The sequence below is a fragment of the Lissotriton helveticus genome, chromosome 9, assembly GCF_964261635.1.
Source record: "Lissotriton helveticus chromosome 9, aLisHel1.1, whole genome shotgun sequence".
Lineage (NCBI taxonomy): Eukaryota > Metazoa > Chordata > Amphibia > Caudata > Salamandridae > Lissotriton > Lissotriton helveticus.
In genome coordinates, this window is record NC_136070.1 from 359049036 (window position 1) to 359072046 (window position 23011).

The 23011-nt window shown below is 39.4% G+C and overlaps 1 protein-coding gene across 2 annotated transcripts in view; it reads right to left on the reverse strand.

Annotated features, from left to right (window-relative positions):
• LOC144781324 (alpha-1-antitrypsin-like) overlaps positions 1 to 19862 on the reverse strand; it is an 87756-nt gene extending 67894 nt beyond the window's left edge. Inside the window, exon 1 of one of the 2 annotated variants that reach the window (XM_078660100.1) lies at positions 19691 to 19862. The gene's annotated coding sequence lies outside the window, so the exon portion shown is untranslated. The remainder of the gene's footprint in view (positions 1 to 19690) is intronic. The other variant, XM_078660101.1, reaches the window with a different exon arrangement.
• Between the last annotated feature and the right edge of the window lie 3149 nt (positions 19863 to 23011).

Here is a 23011-nt window from a genome sequence, read left to right on the forward strand (position 1 = left end):
CCGTGATAGCGGCCGGCGGTCCGACAGACTGACTACGTAATAGGGCCCGAAGTGACTATGGACACATGATAGTCTTTTGATGATGGTGTGATGCCACCTCATTGGGGCAGTTGGCATTTGGATTACCCTACCCATGACTGTTTGCTATGTTGATCAATTTTTTACCTCTCCCTAACTTTGGCCTTCCTGGTCTATGCAACAGTCGGTAGAAAATGAACTGAGCTTCTTTGCCAAATCATTTCCATTTTCCAATTTCTTTATTTCTCGTTTGTGCTAACGGACTTCGCCTTAATGTACTCTAAACTGATCCCTTCCCCATCTTCTTAGGATCTGAGCTGATGCACAACAAACTATTCTTTCTCCTTCATGATTGTACGACTCTGTAACTCTGTGGTTGTTACAGATTCAGCGCCCGCTTAAATGCTTGGTACTATTATAAAACCAGAGCAAACTTGCAGAAAACAATCATGGGTCAAACTAATTTCCCATTTTTGGGATAATTGACATTATATCAATCCTACAAATATCAAAATACACAAATGAATATAGATAACATCAATATCGACTCCTTATACTTAACTATTAAAATCACTAATATCGAATACACAAATATCGTTCACAAAATAACCAATTTTTACATACATCGATAACAAAAATAACACATTGTCTATAAATAAACATGTACAATGTCAAAAGTTCACAATATTATCTGCATCAAAACTGATACATTCTTTAAAAAACATAAAATACAATTTTATCTTAAAACAATTACTTCAAATTAATGCAAAACATATAAATAAACAAGTATAATAAAATCCAAATATATTACATTATTTAAAAAATTACCAAACACCCCAAAACATAGTTCAACTAAGACGCATATAGTTATATATATATATATATATATATATATATATATATATATATATATATATTCATTGGAAAAAAACAAAGTAACAGAGGCGTAATAGTTAGGATATATAATGAAAAAAAAATTGAAATTCACTGAAAAGAAAACAAAGGATACAGGGATGATATAGGCTTGTACAAAACAGGAGAAATTCAGCAGTTATATTTAGCTGAGCTTATGACCTCATATTACATCACTCATTATATGGTCAGTGACATCACTGATGATATAATTGATGATATCTCAAATGACATCACTGATGACATCATCCACGGAACTACTCACCGCCACTTACACCCCCACACAATATCTCATACACCCACTTTGACACAGCCACTGACACACCCATTCACAGACCCATACAAACACATAAACCTACTCATTGGTCTATACAGCCATGGCAGGAATGGCTACCGGGTGTTTTGGAATGCTGCTGAGCTGGGGGCTGATTTCATTGATGGGGACCTGTGTGCTCAGCAAAATTAGTTTTGCTTTGTTTAGTTTAAAGCACACGCAGGTCTCCATCAACGAAATCAGCCCCCACCGCAGTGAAATCAGCCCCCAGCTCGGCAGCATTACAAAACGCCCGGTAATCAGTCCGGCCCTGTATACAGCCACTCACACATCAACTCATCCATCCAGCCACTAACGCAATCCCTAACTCATATGTATGGCCACTCATGTACCTACTCAGTGAGCAATACAGCCACTTACACATCCACTTATGTAGACATACAGACACTTACATACCCACTCATATATCCATACAGTGACTCACACACTGAACCAGTCACCCATACAGATACTGACACACCTACTCACTCACCCATAGAGTCACTCAAACAGCCACTCACTCAGCAATACAGTTACTCACACACCCACGTATGTACTCATACATATACCAACACATGTACTCACTCATCTATACAGTTGCTGAGGCAAGCAGATACTTTCCCATACAACCTGTCACACTCAGTTACTCACTCACACTGCAACTCACACACCCATTCACTCACCCATATAGCCACTCATACACCCAGTTGCTCACTCACCCGTATACCCATTTACACACCCAGTCACTCACCCTTAAGGACACTTATGAACCTGCTTAGTCATTCATTCATGCACTCATACATCTTCTTATACACCATTTATAGCCACTGACACTCCCACACACTCACCCATTCAGTCCTTCATTCACCATCCTATTCACCATTACAGCCAATTCCCCACTCACTCACTCACCCATAAAAAGACTCACACAGTCAGTACCTTACTCAAACACCCATTAAAGCACCCACTCCTTTACCTATGTAAACACACACCCACTCACTCATGTATACAGTCTCTCACATACACACTCACTCTGCTATACACCACATACACACCGACTGTCTCACCTACATAGGCGCTCCCACAGCCACTTACTGTAGAATATATGTTAAACACCCAGTAACTGTTAGAAAATACTCATAGTCACTGGATGGTATCATCAGTGATGTCATTTTAGATGTCATTTGAGATGACATCAGTGATATCATCAGTGATGTCACTGACCATGTCATGGGTGATGTAATGTTTGAAGTCATAAGCAGTGCATTGTGGGGGCGTAAGTTATAGTTAGGTCAGCTAAATATAACTGCTGAGTTTCTCTGATGTGAGTGAAATGGCAGAAATAAATATATATATATATATATATATATATATATATACACACACACACACACACACACATATATATATATATACATGCATATATTCACTAAAAAAACAACGGTTGCAGGGATGTTATAATTAGAATTTAGCATTTAAAAATATTTAGAAATTCACTGAAAAAAACAAAGGTCACAGGGACGTTATAGTTAGGGTCAGATTTTACTCATGGAAAACCAGAAAAATTCAGCCGCTATAGTTAGCTGAGTTAACTATAACCCCGCAATGATTACACCAATGCTACTCAAAGAAATGAATTCACACAAATACAAATAAAGGTTTTGTTAGGAAATAAAAGCTCACAAAATGTTATCAATTGAAAAATTCCACGACTAGCCCCAACGTTGTCACCACATCCAAAGTCAGAGACACTAATTTACAAGCAACGGATTTTACCACTCTCAGGCTTCTACATTCTTTAGCCAATCGGAATCAACACGGGTCAAACGGCCAGTAGTCATTTCTCCCAGCATCCATTTTCGTTCCAATGATGCCAAAGGACGCTATAGATGTTTTTAGCGACAGAGTTGTAGAGGAATTAAAAAAACTCAACTGTACCATCAATCACAAAGAAAATCAGAGAAACCACCTTCAAGTACGATATTTCAATCTCATGAAAAAATTGGGGGATAATCATGAAAAAATTATAAATAAAGCAGATAAGGAAGGCAACATTGCACATTGGCCGAAAGTGCAGTATTTAGAGGAGGCCAATAGACATATGGAGGACCCAGATTGTTACAGAAAAGCCTCAGTACAAGATCTTTGAAAAGTCAAGGAACCAGTGTTTCAACATCTCACACAGTGGAAGCAAAAGGGGCTGTTGACAAAGAACGAAGTAAACTTTCTAAAAAATGAACACCCCATTACACCAGTTCTTTACTTTATGCCTAAAGTGAAAAACAACCCTGTTGTTCCTATTCCAGGGTGGCCCATCATCTTGGCTAGGAAAAGTTTAATGGAATCCATGTCAAAATACCTACAGTTTTTTCTATAGGAATACGTTAACGCACTACCCTTTTTCATCAAATACACTGCGGATTTTTTAAGAAAGGTAAAAGAAACGCAATGGAAATAGGATTATTTTTTCATCGTAATGGACATAACATCACTATATTCCAGCATCCATCATACAGATGGGATGGCTGCTGTTAGATATTGCCTTGACCAAAGATCTGTTTGTTTACAAGAACACAATTGCATGATTCTCACTATGATTGATCTATGCCTAAACAACAACTATTTCCTTTCAACAGGGAACTGTACCAGCAATTGAGGGGAGTTGCGATGGGGGCATGGTTTTCCCCCAGCTACGCATGTCTTCATGTGGGCTGGTATGAGGAGCATGTCCTCAGAGCACTACACAAAAAAGCTTGGGATTCACACGTGATACATTATTGGTGATATATAGGTGTTGTCTGCATTATATGGAATGGCACCAACGAGGGAGCACATGCCTTTGTATACTCTAACAACAACAATGAGTTAAATTTACGATTCACAGCTGAAATCAGTAAGTAAAGTGTAGAATTTCTAGATGTACAGCTATATATATGTAGGGGTGAGATCCATACCAAACTCCACCGCAAGAGCACGGCGGGGTATTCAATCCTTCACGCAAGTAGCTCACATCAACGACACTTGATTCAAAGTATTCCATACGGTGACTGCCTAAGAATCCTCCGTATTTGCAGTTTGGACACAGACCTCAAGCAGTGTCAACAGGAGGCATTACATCGCTTCATTGCCAGAGGTTATAAACGCAAAGATTTAGAGAAGGCCCTCACCAATGCCAATATACACACTAGAGAGACATGCCTAGTGTCAAAAGTTGATTGAGTCATTACTTCTACTCCCCTCACAAGTACAACTGAGGTTACACCGCAGGACACTAGATTAATCACAACATTCAGTAGGCAAGAGAAGAAAATAATACGCATCATCTATTCCCACTGGCCAATCGCTTTGACTGATTTGACTTTAAACCAAATTCTACCAGTGTTACTGTAAAATGGTTAAAACTTAAATTAAATATGAATAAATAGTAAATTGTAGATCCAAGATATATTTATTAGCCTCATCCATGAACAGCCAGAAACCAACTGACTCCACTTAACATTCTACATTCTCTCTGTCAAGACAAGAGAGTGTTCTACATTCTATAATGAAGTAAGCATTACAGATAAATACTTATTAAATAAAACAAGACATTACACATCTCCCTCCTATACAATAACAATAACTACAATGAAATAAATGAAAGAATAAGCAGATTATACAACATGACAAATGCAATATTCTTAATAAAGAAGAAACAAGAAAGATCAAACGTAATCCTTCATATAAGCAGGTGTTCTACGTAATCTCTGACTTCTCACTTGAGGTAAATAAGAATTATTAGAACTGGACACAGGTAATTTGGTTGTGTGAGAGAAATCATGAACAGTATCAGATGCATGTTGAGATACATTCTTGGATCTGATCACAACCACCCTACTTTTATTCCAGATCCTTCCATCCTGTGTTTTAATGGCATTGCTAAACACCTTAATAACAGGTCTGACATTTGTGTATTTTGACCAGGAACTCCTCCCAACAGGTGCTTTTATTTTAACCAAATCACCAACTTTGATTTCTTGAAAACGAACACATTTCTTTTTATCAAAATAAGCTTTTCTACAACTCTGTTTTTCCAACTCCCTTTCCCTCCAATCACCAATATGATTATCAACAAATCCCTTATTAAGATTCATCCAACCAGGACACAACATTGTATTGGGTATTCTTCCTTTAAATAACTCAAAAGGCGATTTACTAGTGGTGGAGTGTGGAGAACACCTGTAAGCTTCAATTCTTTCTTTAAGTGTTATTCTCCAATTTAAACCATTTACCTTTGCAAGCTGGATACATTCTTTTAACGTTTTGTTAACCCTCTCAACTGCACCATTAGTTTCTGGATGATACAAAGAGGACCGTTTGTGTAATATGCCACATTTAGTAAGATAGGTATCAAACAGCGCTGAACAAAACTGCGGATCATTGTCTGATAAAATACTGTTTGGAAAACTTTCTCTCATGAATATCTCAGACAAGAATTTAATGATGGACTCAGAGGTAATCTCACTAACAGCACTCACCTCAATCCAACGAGAATAAAGGTCTATTAAAACTATTAAATAAGGGGTGTCAGAAACACCAGTAAGAGGCCCTAAAATATCAATCGCCAACTCATCCCAAGGATGATTGGGTAAAGCTCTGCAAACCATGGGCATCTGTCTGGTTTTCAGGATTTTGTCACTAGCACAACACTCTACACAATCTCTGACCATTCGTTCTATCTCCAGATCCATCCCAGGCCACCAAAACTGGGTGCGTAACATTTCTTTAGTTTTTACTATACCCTGATGTCCAGAATGTGCATGTAACAGCAACTTTTTCCTCAAAGTATAAGGAGGAATAAGCCTCACACCTCGAGTGAGTAGATCATCAGTTATTGATAATTCTTGCGAAACCAGAGACCATGGTTTACTTAAGCGTTTATGATCCTTTAGTGAAGACATCACGTTTTTTAGCTCCTCATCTTTTAGTAGTTCTTCTTTCCATTCATCCTTCCCTACCACACCTTCAGTAACTTCACACACATCAAGAAACTCATCCTCATCTATCATTATTTCATCACTGTGCAGATCACTTCTTTTAACCAGCCTAGAAAAGCAATCAGCTGCCTTATTTGAAACACCCGGTAAATATTGAACCTCAAAATCAAATTCTTGTAATGCTATTATCCATCTCCTTATTCTTGAGGAAATTGAATCCAACCCTTTTTTACAAAAGACTTCTTTCAAAGGTTTGTGATCCGATTTTACAATAAATTTTGTACCCCAGACCAAATTCTTAAATTTTTTAAGAGCCCAGAAAATGGCTAACGACTCTTTTTCAATCACTGAATAATTAAGCTCCGGACCACGAAGACATCTTGAAGCACATGCAATGAGAAAATCATTACCAGCTTTATTTTGTACCAAGACAGCACCTAGACGCTTGTCACTAGCATCAGTATAAATAAACGTGGGTAAACCAGGAACAAATGCTTGAAGAGAGGGAGTTTCTCTCAACTCCTTTTTTATCTCATTAAATTCTTTCTTACAGTCATCCGACCACTCAAATGTCACATTCTTTGCAGTGAGTCTTCTCATATTCCTTGTTTTGTCTGCAAAATGTAAAATAAACTTACCATAGAACTCAACCATGCCAAGGAATGACAATAATTCATCTCTGTTTACTGGTTCTACCATATTATCAATCGATGTGACAAGCTCTAATTTGGGAAAAACACCTTCACTCCTAATACAGTGACCAAGGTAATTCACTTCTTCCAACCCAAACTTACACTTTTCTTTCTTAAGAGATAAACCAGCCTCAGACAACCTTCTTAATACTTCACACACACGTTTGTTGTGTTCTCGTGTGTTGGCACCATAGATTAATAAATCATCCTGATAGCACTTTACTCCTTGAAGGCCTTTCAAAATATGAGACATTATTCGTTGAAATACCGAGGCTGCTGAGATTAACCCGAAAGGCATCCTTTTAAACTTAAAGGTTCCCATAGGGGTGATAAAAGCAGTCAAATCTTGGCATGTGGTATCTAGTTCCACTTGATGGTATGCAGAAGCTAGATCTAAAGTGGTAAAATACCTTGCCCCTTCTAGCGTCCCCACAATCTCATCAATGTTGGGTAAAGGAAATTTGTCAACAATTACTTCCTTATTTAACGCTCTTAAATCAATACATAGACGGATTTCCCCTGTAGGTTTTTTAGCTATAACTATTGGGGCCAACCATTCGGTAGCTTCTACCGGTTCAATAATATTATTATTAATCAATTTTTCTATTTCCTTCTGTACTTTACCTTGTTCTGCTAAAGGAATCCTTCTTACTTTCGTTACAACTGGTATGGCATTCTTTTTTAATTTTATGCAGTGTTTGTAACCCTTTAAACATCCTAACTGTTCTCTGAATACCTCTGGAAATTTTCCTGCAAACATTTCAGCTAAATTTTCTACTTCTTGTATCTGCACCTGAGGTGAAGCATTGGGATCAAGTTTTACACCTAAATCTCGCTGATCCTTCCAACTAATCAAAGCATCTCCAAAATTAGTTACATAAATTTTACCAGGTATGATGCGACTTCCCAACTCAAGAGTAGTCATGAAATAACCTATTATTTTGATAGGTTTTTTCCCATAACCCAAAGGTAATATGTCGCTTTTGAAGAGCTTGATCTTCTCCCCAAAAGTCTTCTGCAATAACTCTTCATCAATCATGGTGATTTGGGAACACGAATCAAATTTAAATTCAATCATGACATTATCCACTTTTACTAAGTGTGAGGGATGTTCCAATGAACCACTATTGACTTGGAAAGTCACAGTCTTTACCTGAGGTTGAGTCCATCTTTTATATACATTATCTCTCTTACTACCTCTAGTCCTGCAACACTTTGAGAAATGACCTTTTCTGCCACAGTTGTTACAGATAGATTTCAGAGCAGGACAACTTAGTGAGTTGGCTAAATGTCTATTATTACCACATCTGAAACAAGAAAATGTTCCTTGTGCATTAAAATTTGGATTAAAATTATTTGTTCCATTTTCATTTTTATCACTGGTAGATTTTTCTTCTTTCTTTACTTGGCAAACTACTTCCTCAACTTTAGGTTCATCCTTTTTTTTAGGTTCATTCATCTTCTCTTTTTCCACTTTTAACTCATCTACGCACTTTGTCATGTGTTCAACTTGCTTAGCTATAACAAGGACTTCATCCAATGGCGGTTCATCTTTTAGCCATAGTTCCTTGCGAATACTATCATGAGCACATCTTAATACAAATTGATCCCTTATTCTCTCATCCAAGGTTTGTCCAAATTTGCACGATGAGGCCAACTTCCTTAGAGCAGAGACATATTCTTCAACTGACTGATCTTTCTTTTGTCCTCTTAAGCCGAAGTGATACCTTTCCATTATTGTGCTTAATCTGGGAAGATAGTGTCGATCCAGTTGCTCAATTGCTACTTCGTATTCATTCAAATTCCTTTGTTCAGAAGCCGTAAGTTCAGGTAAATGTTCTAGTACATCTTGTCCTTCTCCCCCCAGACAGTGTAGTAGTAACGAATGCTTTCTTTCTGCACTTAAGTTCGTGCCACATACTCTTGCATAATTTGCAAAAATTTTCTTCCACTTTTGCCATTTTACATTTGGTTCACCTGGGCTTGTTAAAAAGAATGCTGGTTGTGTTACATTCTGCATTCTTTTATTTATTTATATAAGTGCTTCTTGTAATTATGTAAATTTGAGTACTTTTTAATAAAACTTCATATGCACTTTGTAATTATGTACATATGAGTGCTTATTTAAAAAATAACAAAGAATTTCTGATGTCACTATAGAATAAAAATATCCTCAAGTTGCACTGTTTTGTGAGAATCTTAACTTTGTAAAGATTCTATATATATTTCACAATGCTTTCTTTCAGCCTCCACTGCGATGTTCATTCTATTAGAACTCTGCATACATCATAATGCCCTTTGTTCCTTAGACGCGCATTTCCTTTGCTAGCGTCAAATCTCCTTTCAAAACGAGGCTGAGCTTTATTTCTGAAAACGAGGCTAAGCGTCATTGAAACGCACCGCCATTTTGCTGCGCGAGTCAATATCTAATTAGCGCGAGCAGAAATTCAAGTCACCAACAGGCAATGGCGCGTGTGCCTTATTATTTCCTTTCTTTTCCTTCGTTTATTTTAAAATAAGTCCCTTGTTTTCCTACAACCTCCCGCTGATCTCCTCACCGTTTACGTGTTCACCTACAGTGAAGAATCGCTGGATCAGCCGCTGGGAAGACGACGCTTCCTTCGATGTGTTCACAGCCGCTGGAGAGGTGTCAGGGACGGCTGCATGTTGAGGCGGAACGAGGTATGATCGTCGCCAATGTAAAATGGTTAAAACTTAAATTAAATATGAATAAATAGTAAATTGTAGATCCAAGATATATTTATTAGCCTCATCCATGAACAGCCAGAAACCAACTGACTCCACTTAACATTCTACATTCTCTCTGTCAAGACAAGAGAGTGTTCTACATTCTATAATGAAGTAAGCATTACAGATAAATACTTATTAAATAAAACAAGACATTACAGTTACCACCCATAACTTTCAGGCGAGCTATATAGATGCGGGATGTATTAGTAAAAAGAAGTCCAGAATTTATCCCTACACAAACTTGGCTATCTAGCAGAACAGGTTTTTTTCAGTGCAGCACATGTTGCGCTTGTAAATTTGGCGCACATACCACAGAGTATGGAACAACATTCAGCCCCAAACTGGTTCAGATTAAGGGCCATTACAAGTGCCGCACTGATTATGCTGTGTACATCTCAGAATGTACATGTGAGCTCAAGTATGTAGGCAATACAAAACTTCCAGGGTTCAATAGAATTCTACAGCATTTGAGGGCAGCAGTCAATTCTGATCCCAATTATCCTGTTGCCCGACCCTTCAAGTTAGTGCATCACAACAATTTAAACAAACTCAAATACTTTGTGATCTGGGCAGTCCCTACATCAAAAAGAGGTGGCAACAGAGAAAAGTGTTTATGAAAAATGGAGTCACATTTCATACTAGCACTAGATACAAAAATGCCTAATGGTTTAAATACCAGTGAGGATTTTCAGAACTTTCTCTAATGTTCATGTATTTTATAATTGATGTTTGGTTTTAATTTTAACTTCCACTTGTCAACAGTGCTTCTCTGTTGGAACCCACACATGTTCACACTGCATTGAATGAGTATGATTTCCAAGCTTTCATTCATTTTTGGGAGGGATCCAGGTGTGACACTAGTGCCCAATTACCTTCGCAAGGGGTTTGCTTGTCATTCGGCGTAGCACGTTGCTATTTTCAAATTATAATGGGCTTTTTGACTTGTATATATCTGCTCTAGCACTGGCACTTTATCAAAAATATTAGGTTCTTCAATATTTAGCTTCTGGGCAGCTTAATTGTTCATCAATATGGAGTAATATGGTAAACAATCACATCGCACTTTCTTTCAGCACTTGAGGGATTAAGGCAATAATTTAGCACTGGCACATTACAGATGTTGACTCTTGATGAAGCTGTACATATGAGACCTAGAGTGGCATGCATGTTCCAATCAGTCTTAATATATTGACGTCATGCTTCAATATGAATTATTTTAGGCCAGTTGAACTTGTTTTCTATGTAGAAACATAAATGAACAATATGTTTTCAGATATGGGTTTATAATCTAGCACTGGCAAATCATTGTGTTTCTATCACATTGTGATTATATCTCTGCAATATTTTCGGGACAGCTACATGTTGCTAGGTCAAGTTTCACACAATGGTCTATCACAAAGATGTATTAAATTGCATGATGTGATTGTATGCTTCAACGATTTGAGCAGCTGGCAGTATTGCATTGATGTATTCTAAGATATGTGGATGGTCATGAAATTCAATATGTATTCAGCATTATTTAAGTACAGTCTGTTTTACATTTCTATGAGTGCCCATCAGTTACAAGCCTGGGAAGGGATTGTTCACTATTTAAACGTTTGAATTGTGGTGGTCTGTCATGTGATCAAGGCTGCACTTTGGCAGCCGAAACGCACCAGGACAGGCATTAGTCCGGTTCACAATGTGTGTTATATGCACATTTAAAGCACCTTTTCGTTGAAACTATTTCTCTGCATTGAACTGTCCATACCTGGAAGGTCTCATCAGTAAAGTGGTTTGCCAGGATTGTGACTGTGTATATATATAGACAACTGTGACTTTGGAATATGCCAGTGAACAAGGATACGAAGGAATCTGAAACGCGTATGGCCATGGAATAATGGATGGTAGGAACGAACTTATGCCACTGCAACCTGCAATTAAATATTGAAGACAAACTCTCCTGTGTGAGCGTCTTCATGTGGGGCAACCTGTTTACGTTGGAATATATATATATATATATATATATATATATATATATATATATATATATATATATATATATTACCACACAGAGTTGCCTCAAGAGATGGAGCCCACACGGGTGATATCTTGTGCATCTTTTTATTTTGGAGACTGCCCTGTTGCAGTCTCCAAAATAAAAAGATGCACAAGATATCACCCGTGTGGGCTCCATCTCTTGAGGCAACTCTGTGTGGTAATGTTTAGCGGCGAGCCCAGCCGCGATGGACGCCCAGCAGCTGTTGTGGACCCGGTTCATGCCACATGGTGTGTACTGATGGGACGAGGTGGTGCTTTGGGGACTGGCTGAACCAACATCGTTTGTTGCACCAAAAAGACAGCCACCCACTGGGGATTTAATTTATTTCATTGCATGAACTCACATTTGTTGAATTGAAGGGCTCACTCACATGAGGAATACTTGGTAAAACTACCAGTACCAGGAAGCTGCAGGCGCGGCAACGCCCATCAGGGCGGGTACTTTAACTTAAAAGAGTCCTTACAGACGGCGTGTGCTCATTTGGAAGTCAGCCTGATACGAAGGGCGGGAGCCCGAAACGCGTCGGCGTTTTGACTTTTAAGAACTGTGTGCTGCTGGCGGTGCATATACCCTGTTGCAGTCTCCAAAATAAAAAGATGCACAAGATATCACCCGTGTGGGCTCCATCTCTTGAGGCAACTCTGTGTGGTAATATATATATGCTCGCAGGTCTTCTGGCAATGCATTCCAATATTTGGGGGCCAGATAGGAAAAGGCACAACCTCCCATCTTAGCCTTTTAAATTCTCCGGGTTTGAAGGAGCTTTTGGCCACTAGATCTTAACTGCCTGACCGGGGTATACCATTCTAACTTCTTTGTTAGGTATCTTGGTCCCAGTCCGACCAGGGCTTTAAAAACCAGGCACAAAAGTTTGAAAACTGCTCTTTTCCTAATGGGGAGCCAATGTAACTCTCTCAATAATGGTAAGGAAGGGGTGCCTGCTGGATTGTTCAGGGCTAAGCATGCTACCGTGTTTTGTACGACTTGTAGCCTTCAAGAGCAGGTCTTCCCTCATCCCCACCAGTAGAGCATTTCTATAGTCAAGTCTGCTGACTAGAAGTGCCTGTATCAAAACCCTTCTGGTGGAGAGAGGAATCCAGGGGAAGATCTACTTTAGCGTATGCAACAGCCCAAAACATTTGCCCGAAAGGGTCTTCACATGCTCCTCCATAGATAGTTTACTATCCTTTAGAACGCCCACGTTTTTTGCCCATTCTTTTGGGGAGGAAGCTTCTACAAGTTCTCCCGGCCACCATTCCTCAGTCCATAGGTCCTCAGCTTTCCCAAACAATAAGATCTCAGTTTTGTTGGAATTAAGTTGCAGGATGTTCTTTTTCATCCATGCAGCTATTTTTGTCATGCAAAGCTTGAATCTATCTCTGGTCACTACCGGGTCCTTCTCTATGGGGACAATAACATGCATGTCCTCCTCATAGGAGATGGTTTGGAAACCGCAGGATTTAATAACAGAGGCCAGAGATGACACATAGATATTGAACAGAGTAGGGCTTAATATGGAGCCCTGAGGCACACCCTCATCCACAGTTGTGGTCCTGGATACATAGGTGTCCAGTTGTACACATTGGGATCTATCCGAAAGGAAACTCTGCATAAATATATATATATTTCAGCAGACTCCACACCTCCACACGGCGAGAGTTTCCACAGCACCATAAAGCAGAGTCCACAAGCAATTTGCTAAAGAAACAAAAAGTGTTTATTTAACACACTTTCGTGCAGAGTGTGGTGAGTCTACGTGTTTCGGCGTCCGCCTTCAACTGGATGTGTATATATATATATATATATATATATATATATATATATATATATATATGTATATATATATTACCTACTGGCGGTCGCGAGTAAAATTTCCACCTAACTATAACTGGTGTGAAACCTATGGTTTTTTCAGTGAATATATATACATATATATATTTATATTCAAAATGGGATTTCTTTTGTTCTTTTCAAAGAAGTCATCCGGCACTCACTCATGGATATCTTTAATATATATTATATATATGTTCTAGTTAGCTGAACCGCCTTCTTTTCGCGAGGAATGCGATCTAATCCGCCAGAATTGGCTGAGGGATGGAAAAAAGCGGCCCCCGGACCAATCTACAAGTGCAAGCGGAGACGCATCACGAGGCGCGGAGGGAGAAGACAGAGGAAGAGGCACCAGAAAGTTGAGGAACCGGCAGGTCAAGACCAAGAAGAACTAAGGGTGGATTTGAACATAATTAATCTCTCACAACGAATCCTCACAGCGAATGAAGAAAGCGTCCTGAAATTAGGGCTTACATTCTGTCCAACGGGCCGCTATGAATATGCGCAGACTCGCATAGACCTGTTCCTATTTGTCCGGAAACTTAAGCTCTGGAAGTATTTTAAACAAAAGGCACTCAGAGAAGATACTTCAATTTCACCAAGGGTGGACGGCACAGCCCAACCGGATCCTACTGAGATGAGCATTAGTGATCTTGAGAGCATGGCTGTACTGGAGGACTTACTAGAAGAAAGTGGTTCCCAGAACGTTTTACCGATAGATGTAGTTGGGACGGGCACATCTATAGGCATAACCCAAATAGGCGAACGTAGTGCCTTCAAGCCGACCTCCCGTTTTCTCCCTCAAACACCGACTGATGCAGTGGATGTCTTCTCGGAAGCAGTCAGCCACGACCTACAAGATTTATCCAAATTTGAAGAGTCCCAAAAGGGGAACATCAAGTGGAATCTCTCATTCCAACAGAGAGAAGCCATCTTTAATCTTGAACAAGATGACTCAATAGTGATAAAGCCTTTGGATAAAGGCGGAAACGTGGTCATCCAGAGTCGTGAGGATTATTGTAAAGAAGCCCTGCGTCAACTACAGGACCATAACAATTATGTGCCAGCAACAGAAAAAGAATATCTGGAAAGCATCCGGAAATATCATTCCCTCGTTGAAAACTGGTATGGGAAGGGAATACTTGGAAGGGAGGAATACCTGTTCTTGCAGAATAAACAGCCGAGACTACCTAGTTTTTACCACCTCCCAAAAATACATAAGGATGCCACTCAACCACCAGGGAGACCAATTGTGTCATCCATTGGAGGATTGACCGAGAACATGTCGAAATTCATTGACTCTTTCTTGGCCCCATGGGTAGCTCAGTTGAGCTCGTATACAAAAGACACTAAGGACTTCCTTAGACAGATACAAGATGTGGAGTGGGAGGATGATTTGGTGATTATAACTATGGATATTTCGAGCCTTTATACGAGCATCAGTCATCATGATGGTATTGCAGCTGCCAGGACCTTTTTGAACCTACGACCTGCCCGCTATCTGGAGCATAGCAGAATGATCATAGACTTTATGTGTTTCTGCTTGAATAACAACATTTTTGTTTTTCAGAACCAACGATACAGACAGGTCATGGGGACTGCCATAGGCACCTGCTTCGCCCCCAGCTACGCAAATTTATTCGTGGGCTGGTGGGAGAAGCAGGTGGCCTGGGCAGACGACAAAACTGATTGGGTCGATAGGATAATATGCTGGAGAAGGTATATCGACGACCTCTTTCTGATTTGGAGAGGGTCTGAATCTACAGCAATGGAATACATAAGGGTCCTCAATCAGAACAATCTGAACCTGCAATTTACGTACCACATGAGCAAGAAAGAGGTCAGCTTTTTAGACTTAAGGGTCTTTGTTGATTCTGGCACTATTCAGACCGCTCTCTTTAGAAAAGAGACGGCAGGAAATTCTGTCCTACATGGGCGAAGCAGCCATCCAGCCTCCCTGGTTAAGAGTATCCCCTACGGGGAACTGTTGAGGATAAAGCGCAACAGTTCTCTAGAGAAAGATTTCACGGAGGCCGCAAGTAAAAGCGTGAAACGCTTCAAATCACGCGGCTATTCGGGAACTTCACTCCAACAAGCTGAAGAAAAGGCGAAAGCCATTGATAGGAAAACCCTGTTGTCTGATAAGAAGATCGAAACAACTAAAGGTGGCAGTGGCATTATCAGATTGATAACGAACTATTCAGTGGCAGCGAATAGAGTCTGAGCCATTATGTCTAAGAATTGGGGAATTCTTAAATCAGATCCCGTAATAGGAAAAGATTTACAAAAACACCCATGATAACTTTCAGAAGAATAAGATCGTTGAAAGACAGACTGGTCTCAAGCCACCTATCAAGAGAAAGGCCTAAAGGAGATCTTCATGCCATGCATGGGTCATACCCATGTGGGAAATGCAAGGCATGCAGTAATAGCCAGAGGGTATTAGCCTATCATGTGCCACATAAAGATTCCAAGATAAAGATCAGCAAGTTTATCACTGGCTCGACCACATTTGTGGTTTACTGTCTAACGTGCCCCTGCGGACTTCGGTACGTGGGGAGCACCACTAAGGCAGTAAAGCTATGGGTTCTAGAGCACCAACGGGCCATTGTGAACAAGGATGAGAGCTATCCTATGGCCCGACATTTCGCCTCTCATCACAACAGTGATAGGACCCTTCTTTGCTTCTTCAGTTTGGATTGTGTCCCGCAAGACATAAGGGGCGGGGATCTAAAACGGAAGCTTAGGCGGTTGGAGTCAAGATACATTGTAGACCTCCCAACGAAGTCACCTGGGGGCCTAAATGCAGGGGAAGAGCTCTTATCCCATCTCTAAGTATCAGTTATTGACAACATATGGGCTGAACAGTGTCATTGCCTGAGAATGTTTTGTTTTTTTGAATAGTTAAAAAATGTTGTTGGTGGCTGGCTTGTGACCTTTATGATGAATTGAACGTTAAAACGTTAATTTGGTAGTGTGGTGTATGGGTTATGGAGATATATCATTTACAGTACACTCTGTGGGCCATCCAGGCCGTAATAACCAATGTATTCATCATAGGTCTTATTGAACACTATTAGCACTCTGTAAACCTTTTACCAACAGAAATATAGGAAATCAGTGCAATGCGAGATTGGTTGACTTTATGAGAATTGGTTTTTAAGTTTCAATAACCATAATGAATTAGCCCATTCAGGGCAAAATTGTAAATATCATGTAAATATCAGACTAATTAATTTCTGCTAGTCTGTTTGATGTTTATTTTTTGTTGACCAGTATGAACATTGCTTTAGGATATCTTTTCATTATGAATTTGAGTAATTCACCATTCAAAGATGGCGCTCATGAATTGAAGAAAATTGTCCGTTGTTTGTTTCAATGGTAATGCCTTATTTCAACTTCCGCCTTGCCGTCGCCAGCTGACACTGACAAAGGCAAGTGCTGAAACGCGTCTGTTTGATTGGATTTTTGCGTAATAAACTTAAAACCAAGTTTAACCTGCTGCGAGTGCTGATTCCTGTTGGTTTCTCTTTTGGAACCGCGGAGCTCCGAATATATATATATATATTTATATTCAAAATGGGATTTCTTTTGTTCTTTTCGAAGAAGTCATCCGGCACTCACTCATGGATATCTTTAATATATATAATATATATGTTCTAGTTAGCTGAATTTGTCACTGTGAACTTTAATAATTTGAACTAAAACAGAAATTCATCAGTTATAGTTCGCAGCATAACTTGTAACTTATAACTTGTGCCCCCACCATGCACTGCTTATGATCGCACATATGGCATCACTCATGACGTGTTCTATGATATATCCCACAGATGATTTTAAAATAATATAAATTTGTATTTGAAAGATTTTGTATGTATTTTAGCCCGATTGGAAATCTTCTGTAGCCTTGCACCAATGCTACTCAAAGAAATGAATTCACGCAAATCCAAATAAAGGTTTTATGATTTTGATGATGATGACATCCCTATTTTTATATGTACATTATATTTTTGAATACTTTTATGGCATCATCTGCCGAAATAAAGCTATTATCACATCATATCACAATTATATTTGACCTTTACTATCTCGAAAACTATTCAATGGATTTACACCAAATCACAACATGCATAATTTGCAGACCAGGATCTAACTTCCTACTGAATTTGGTGTAATTCCATTAAGAGTTTTTTTATAAAACCTGTCTAAAAAAACTCTATGGAAAATAAATGATGATTTTATGATTTGGCACCTCCTGTTTTTTCTCGGATAACCCCAGACCTTTCTAGGAAGCAGCTGAGGTGGACAAACTTTTTATTTGAAAAGTGCGAATGCAGAAAACACTCCACCTACCGAAAAGCAGAGCTAACTATAACTACCCACAACTGGTAACTGGTGACACGCACACACCTATGGGTGTTAATTTGAGTCCCCTCGTTCATTATTTTCAATCAAGCATGTTGCTGTACCTGTTCTTGGCAATGTGTGGTGCTGGATCCACCACAGGTCTAAGCTAAAGTACATTTCCCCACATTCCCCCCTCCCTCTCTTATTTACCACTAAAACATAGGCATACATGCACATACTTCGGCATAGTAAGGGCTAGGATATCTGCAGTCAGAGCAGAGATCTCTGAAGTGAAACACAGGTGAGGCAAAGGTGAAGACATCCGCATGTAGGTTAGCATTTTTGTTGTATGTGAGTAGTACAAGTGTAGTACAACTAAATATTCTACAACATGCAGTTTCTGAATTGGCACCCTAGTGTCTTAATCATATGAAGAGTTGAAAAAGGTATTTTACCATATTAAAAGGCAGTAAATGTAATTTGCCTTGGTGACTTGAAGGGAATGTGCTGGGTTTAGCTACAAATATAGCATCAATCATTTACCTTTTAAAATAATTGCATAACACAAGAGGACACAATAATGCACCATAAAGCAAAGCAACAATACAACAAAAACATAATATTGCACATTATAAAAACTGTGAAAACGGAATGCAAAACAACAACCACAGTTTAGAGGTTATCCAGCAGAATGCAGTAACGCAGAGCACAAACATTGTAGCACCAACATTGCAATACAAAACACAACAAATCACCAACATATCAAACAATTAAACACAATGTATATGCACAAACATTATTGTCACTAATTACCACCTTCACAAACCTACTTTCATAGCGATGGTGAAAGGTTTGCATCATGCGCTGCCATAAGGACCACCAAAGACATGAAATATCACCAACCAAAAATGTTATGTGATCTATCTCTTATGTTCTCCCTTAAATGGTCAATTAATTCAAAAAATAGCGCAGCTGAATGATTCAAGCTTTCAAAAATTAACAGCAACTCTTTCTCAATGAGCTATCAAAAGAATCTGAGCAAAGGTAACATAGCAACGTTAAAATATAGATATGATTTCGGACCAAATGAGGACTTCAACACACAAACAACGATTGACTAAAATGTTAGTAAATGTCCACTGGTATGAGATTAAATTAGGACTTTCAAACGGACCTTGAGATTGATCAGTTCTTTGGAAAATGAGATTTCCTTACTAATACACTTTTCTTAAAAGAGTGGAACATATATTTGTTAGTAAAGTTCTCTCTCCCTAAGGACAGTAGGATGATAGATTTCAGGAACACGAACAAAGAACCCTGCTGCTAAATGCTGCAGTTAGTATGGGCAGGGTGCTTATGATTTTCACTTATACATATAGCAAACCACCCCTTATTCTCAATATAGTTCAGGGGATCATGAGATTAAAAGTTACAACTATGACCGTGGCAACACATCAAATTGCTTCATATCTGGACAATGAAAGGGCAGGCAGACATCTTTGACAATACTTCTGAATCTATAGTTTATGTCTATCAAATACAATTCAACTGAGGACAATATAGTAAATAAACATTTATAGTCCATGAAAATTGAAGCATCTGGTTGTAATCTTCTAGCAGTTCTAAAGTATACTTTGAAAAGCATAGCTTGTAGGATTGGTATATGCTGATTACTGAGAATGAATAAAATATACTGCTGAATATTTACAAGTATATCAGGTTTATCTTTAATTAGCATGAAATTAGATTGTAAAAAAGTCACTTTCACAAGACCTCTTGGGAACTCTGTTTATAGTGCTCAGTGCCTTACCTATGTATATAGCTGATAGATACTCTCTCTGGATGTGCAGATTGCAATACAACAGTAGGCGTATTTGTAACACATGATTCACAAACTCAGCGGTATCAGAATGATGACATTTTACCGGTCTGTTTTTTTTCTTGTTTGCTTCTGCGTTTACTGGACTCTGACGTTTAAACTGTGATAGGTTGCCTTTGGGCTCCAATCAGTCTGTGCACGTGCATCACGGTTTCAACATTGTGCAATGCTGACGGTCCAGAATAAATAAATTATGTTATCTTATCTGAGAAGACTCTTTGCTCTGACGAACTTTTCTGAAAACGGTGACCTTGATCAGCCAAACGTCATTTCACTTCCATTGAATTAACAAGCTGCATGAAGTACTAATCTCAGCTAGCATCACAAATGCGAGTTGTGCACAGTATTACAGTACAACCTAAAATTACTTTTACGCTGCAGAAGATGACTAATGCATTGTAGAGAAAAAATTGTATCGAACGGGCTTTGCAGAACCACTGCCCCAATACTATAGATTCAATTTGTGAATCCTCCCAAAATCATGTAAATGCAGGGGTTGGAGGCCTGGAAGAGTTGGGACAGCAGGGCTCCATTCCTGCATTCACATTCCTAGGATGGCTGCTGATTTATTACAACCCTTTTCTTGTTTATTTGGAGGCATAGGGCCTAAAATAAAATACAAAACAGAAAATACATACTCCTGAATCATTTTGGGGGAGCATATGCAACAGTGCCTTCGCCATTCTCTCCTCCCCTTAAATGATGACAATCCTTATTAACAATTTGGAAGCTGTCCCTCAAGGGCAGCTTCCACTTTGTGAATAAATATAACTCCTTTTCATGTGTCATTATCAAATCAATGGTTTGCGACCACAATTGCAGTCATGAACCATTAATTAATTAAATTATGATTACGAAGAGAGGCGGGGATACCCCTTGTATGCACTCTCCTCGACACAAAATGTGAATGGTGACTCAAAAAGCCATTCCCAACTCACAGCATACCTTTGATACATATCCGATTTGTATTATTGCACCGATGTGGATCATAAGCTATGCGACCATTCGGAGGCTCGTACATTGGGTCCTGATCTTTGTTAAGTCTGGTACCCAGCTTGCATTGATTTTACACACTCATGTATGGATTACAGTGATGCTTTTGTTATTTTAAACTCGCATTTTCAGCAACGTTTGGCCCAAAGTGCAGATTCAAAACAATGTTTTTGCACTAGTCGTTTATTGTAAATGTAATGATTGCTCTTTTAGGCAATGCAAAGGTTGGTTAAAAAAATCACTGACTAGTAGAGCCTGGTTAAATCCATCTCCTGGTGCATCAAAACATCACTCTAGATCTCTGCAAGGAATTTATGCATCCTTTATTAGTGTGCGCAGACAATTGATTGGATGGTATACCACAGTTGAGTTTTGGTGACTCCATAGGGAGTGCAGGAAGATTAGATTTTTCACAGACCCTGCATTCCCTATAAATTGCGTGCCTTAAGTATGTAGAACACTATAGTAGATTGCTGCTGTAGAGGTGAGAGCTTGCTCCAGTCACAAATCAAAGGACAGAAGGGTCAGAGGTTTACTACCTCGTTAGTTGAGTCTCAAAAGGTCATTCTGCCTTAGAGTTATGTCTGTTACTTTCCCAAAATGAATGAGCTATAATGAGGTATATTTAGAGGGAGTTAACAACACCAGAATGGCACTTTTTCTGACATTCTGGAGGCCTTGACTTTTGATACCGAGGCCGAATGGGCCCTTTTGGGTCAGTCATTTTTTATAAGTATCACGTGCACATAAATTGATTTACCCTCCTTTTACCCAATCCCCACACACCCGCATGCATCATCCGGCAATCCAAAAAAAGATCTCCGACAAAGTGACCCTTCGGGGGACCCGTAGGGAATTGCAGCGCCGGCCCTACGAGGAGCAAACGCCCGATGATGAAGCATGACACCCCCCGGGGTGTGTGAGGGCAACAGAGGATGTAGAATTATTTCCCCCTCACATTAGGACTTTTTTACACCTAGGATTACTTTAATCTACCTCTTTTCTTTGTTTTAAAAAAATGGGTGACTGTCAGCACCCTGATACATGGGTGACTTTTGCACCCCTGTTGGTGACTTTTTGCACCTTGACACATGGATGACTTTTGCACCCTTGCCGGTGACTATTTGCACCTTGATCCATGGGTGACTTTTGCACCCTGATCTAGGAACTTTGTCCTCCTGTTGATTAATAGACTTATATTAGGAGCATGGACACTGGACCTTTATAGCTCCTTGGTCCCCCCTTTTTTGTTCAAAATATTCTGGAGGCCTTAACTCCTTCGCCTTATTTGCAAGGCGGCATTAAGGCACTTAAAATACTTGTAAATAATGCCACTTTTCACGCATCACTTAGCGTGAAAGGGGCTTACAATGGTTGTTGCAGTGGGCGTTCTGCCACAACACCAATTGCTTTTTGATGCGGCCCCAAATTTACAAGGTATGGGGCAGCTCCAAAAATATCGCCAGGGAATACCTGGTCTTAAGGAGTGATATGAGGAGAAATGTTTTACTTCTCATATTTTGCTTTTCCCACTTGTACTGCATTCAGATTGATGGAGCACATCGCCTGCAAAGGTTGCTTATGTGCAGGACGGTGTCCCTTCCTTCACATAAACAAATGCCTCTGCAGTGTAGGCACCCTAGCAAAATGGAGTTAAGGTGCCTGCGCAGGGCAGTTTTTTTAGCTGCAGCGCTAGGGGTAATGCAGGGGTGCTACACATTCTTTTGAATACAGCGCACCCTTGCGATATAAAGCTGCTGGAGCGTGTTGCCCAAACGCCTCTGCACAAACCTCCAGTGTGCACACCCTTTAGCCGTGGGCGTCTGTTGGGAGTAAGAAAGCAAGGTTTTTAATGCAAATGATTTCATGATAATGAACACAATTTTAATGAACAAAGATACCGAGCAGGTTTTAAGTCTAATATTGATGATGGCTTTTTTGAAGTTACAAATATGTGTTCAAATGATATTGTCCACAAAATGCTGTATGGGCTCTAATTATTTTTTCAGAGCGGGACCTCAATACACCCAAGCTGGTGCCGAGTGAGGTGAGGTCCACCCCTTGAGAAACAATGGTAACCTACCAACTCTACCATTGTATTCACATAGATTCAGTGTATCATGAAGCGAAACTGCTACAGATATATTATTTTTATTTATTTTTTCAGATGTCGTAACACATCATATCTCCAAGGAGGATTTGAATATGGTTACTTCACAGTCTGAACTGTATGTATTTTCCATTACAGAATAGCAGTGG